Source organism: Trachymyrmex cornetzi, unplaced genomic scaffold (genome assembly GCF_001594075.2).
Source record: "Trachymyrmex cornetzi isolate Tcor2-1 unplaced genomic scaffold, Tcor1.1 scaffold229, whole genome shotgun sequence".
Classification (NCBI taxonomy): Eukaryota; Metazoa; Arthropoda; class Insecta; order Hymenoptera; family Formicidae; genus Trachymyrmex; species Trachymyrmex cornetzi.
In genome coordinates, this window is record NW_017296945.1 from 192,226 (window position 1) to 196,150 (window position 3,925).

Here is a 3,925-nt window from a genome sequence, read left to right on the forward strand (position 1 = left end):
TTCCTGCGAATGACGTTCACTGACGGGAATCAACGCATCCGCATGAGCGGCATGTGTTTCGGTCGCCGATTCATCGTTCGACGTCGGATGCGACGGATATTCATATTTAATCCGCATTGATCCTAACTTAGACGAGCCATTCTTACTTTCGCAGCGCAGCAGTCCGAAGCGGCCGATATGTGCGACTTATGCCAATGTGTGCATGTCATGAATACGGCGATATCGGCCGAAGTAGTTGCGCCGAGAAACACCGAAGTCCATCGTTGTAAGACGATGCCACCTTATTGGTCGTTTCTTCCAGTTTCTCCACGCTCGTGTCTGTCATTCGATTTGGCCAATCAACTTCGTCGGTGTGGTTCTCAAACAGCGTCTCCTCCACGTCTAAATTTTACATTCATTTATATACATCGTGGGAAATAAAACCAAGAAACTTACGCCTTCTTTACAAGGAAGAGGATTATATAAATTATTGCATATTCTAAATGCAATTCAGGTCATTTATCGATTCTGTATACATATATAATACTACAAAGTTAAAATTTATATAATTGTGATTATAATTACTACACGTTACAACTATTATACAGCCTTGATAAAAAATATTAGTCTTCTTATTAACTATTATTTACAGTTTTAACTCAAAAATTGATTTATGGCATTTGTTGTAAATTCCTTTGTTTCGAGAACCCTTTAAACTTGTGCATATAATGCCGGTAATCAATATAGGTGACAATGCAGGTAAAAGAATTTCAAATAGATGGAAAAGATACAAGTGTCCAATATTTTTGGCCAAGGCTGTACATGTAAAGATTTATTCGAAACATGGCGATTCGTAAAGTAAAATTTTGCAAAAATTGCGTAATCCGTTTTCACGTATAAAACGAACGGACGAAAAACAAAGTTGTCACAAAAATTCGACGAATGAATGTTAAAGAAATTGTCAGCGAAATATCTCCGAGCGCGCGAAATACGTGGCGTACGATCGTCTTGGAATGTTGTCCGGCTGATCGCGCTGATACTTGTCTCCCTTTACGACGTTTCCCGCGCAAATCGTGACTACGATCTGCTCCCCGCGAGTTCCACTACGATATTTCTATATTTTCGCATAAAGAAACTTTCAGACAACGTTTGCAATCATTCATCTTAATGCATGTAGCTACGAATTCAACTTTGAATGACTTTTATTCGAATTTACGATTTGATTAATTATGGATAACTTACATCAGATAGCCTCGCTTGAACAGACTGTATCATTGTTTGCGGATTAAATATTTGGATTGTGTTCAGAGACACATTTTTAAACTTAAAAAGTAATTATAGGTAAATCGACCAATCAAAAATTGTGATTTTATATTGTAAAATGTTCGATTATAATTATAATAAAGGAGTATGCCCAGTTTGGGTACGGCTGAACAGCATTTTAAGACCTAGCTAGGACTGTAGAGCATAAAAAAAGGATTAAAAAGTTACATATGTACAACTTTATAAAATGAGTCCCTTGAGTGCTACAGCTGTTCAAAGTTCGCTATTATGACACCATGTATTGTGCACCATGTAGGACTGCTTTAATTCTATTTCTCGAATCATCTAGTATCTGGAATATGTCCAATCTTGACGAAGACAACTAAAACCTTTTTTTGGATTCCAAATGAATAATTATAAGTGATATATATTAATCGATGAAGAGGAGAAAGAGAGACATTCAAAGTATGAAACAAAAGGTTTTAATTGATTTGACAAAGAGGCTGCGGTTCAGTATTTTTAACTGTAATGTTTCCATCTCTCGTTTCAGTACGTTTTCTTTTATAATGGCATCAACGGGCATGACATATATATTTAAATGTGTTGAGCTCTTATGGAACTACTAGGTTCTTGGTCCAAGAAATCTAGCACTTCCCCAGCTAACAAATGTTTATGCGACTGATTTCTTAAATATTTTCCACATTGCCCACAGTGGATCTCATCGCGACTAGTAGCTGCTTCGGGGTGACCCCGTATCAAAGGCTGATTTACCCCGATTGGTACATTCGCCGCTTGTCCATCTTCCCCCCCAGAGCGAACTCCAGGGGCATCGCCGTCATTACAAGCAAATCCGAATTTCTGTGACATGATGGCATGAATCGCGACCAGGAACTTAGCTGGTTTAATGAACTGTCTGTATCAAATACATTTTAGATATTACTTCAATGTCTTTGGTAAAATTCATTTCCACGGGGAGGTGCCTTGAACGCAGAGAAATTGGATAAGACTAGTGGTACATGATCATCATAGCGAACTTTGGATAGTTCTAGCACTCAGAAAACCTCTCCTATAAAGTTGGGCTTATTTTTAATTCTCTTTTGATACCTTAAAATTTTAGGTATGTCTCAAAGTTGTTCATCTGAGGTCCAAATTCCCCTATAAAACTTTGGGCATAGTCTTTTTTAATAATTATATAAAGAGAATAATAATAATAAAACAAAAAATATATTACAATAAAATAATAAATAATTATACAATATTTCTCGACAAATAACGACGTCATCACGATTTTTATCGTATTATATATATTCTTATCATCCATTATATACAGCGATAAAAATTATTATTATTATTATTTATACCTATCTCTTTCTTCCTAAATATATTCTTAATTTGTCTGCAATCATATTTTTATTCCCTCCGTCCACCCCAAAGTTTTTTATTGTTCCGAGTTTTCAAAAAATGTGGAAAAATTCAGGATTGCTTTTAAAAAATAACTAGGTCTTTTTTGTTAGAAAACTAAATATTTAATAATGTAATAGAAAGTATTTCCCGATTACATTACCAACTAGTTTTTTAACAATCAGACTCAACTCTTCTATTTTTCGTAGGAATTTATATTTCGTAGGAATTTGAGAGTGAAATTTTGTTTATGTCAAAAAAATAAGAATGGCAATGGAAGATTAATTAAATAGATTTACCAAAAAAAATTAATTAACATCAATTGATGTAAAAAGTAAGACTTTTATTAGCAGCTCTAAAGAAAACTTTTTTGAGAATATTTATAATTTTTCAAAATTTTTACTTGCACTGGTGCATATTAAAATCGTTATACACAGATTAACGTAAAAATGCATGTTTAATGTAAATATGGAAATGGGTTAAACTGCGATTTTCTATTATACACTGTAGGTACGTTCCGTTTTCACGCTCACAGGCTGTAAATATCAATTCATCTTTATTGTCTGTCAAATATTAACCAAGAACATAACGCTTACAATCGCTGGAAGTGCAAAACGGAAACGCATCCTTTATTGTACTGTTAGATAAAATAAAATTTTAGAATTTGAAATATTTGCATTTCACCTTTACGCTCAGATTAAATCGGCATACAATGGCTTTAATATGTACTATGCTCACCGAATTCGCTATCAGTGTAATTAGACTTCTTCTATTTCTTCTTTTTTCTTCTCATGGATTTCAGACTCAATCGAGTCTCAATATGATGATAAAATAAATTTAGGAAAGTAAACCTCAAAGGGGACGAAATCCATCCAATTGGCACAGCACGCTTTCGAGTCCTCAGAAGAGGCCCTCAATAATGCCACCTCCAATCCAATAAAAGGGAAACCTCCCATATCAAGGTTCAACAGCTCAAGAATAAATTAAAATTTACGATTGAGAAGGATTAAACCTGTGTTAAAAAAATTTAAGAATAAGTCTTATCAATCTAAAAGATCTTGAGATTACCAATAAGATAGTCTACAAAAAAACGTCAAATCAATTTCTTCAGTGACCCAATAAAAGATCGATGGACAAAATAAGAGATGTGTACGGAAGATACGAGTCCCTTAATTGATAAGTGGCATAAGTCCAAAATTAGGAAAAATGCGTTTGTTATAGAAGTAGAAAGCATCAAGAATGTTTGTTTTATCTATTAATTTAATTTACTTTTATTTTGTTT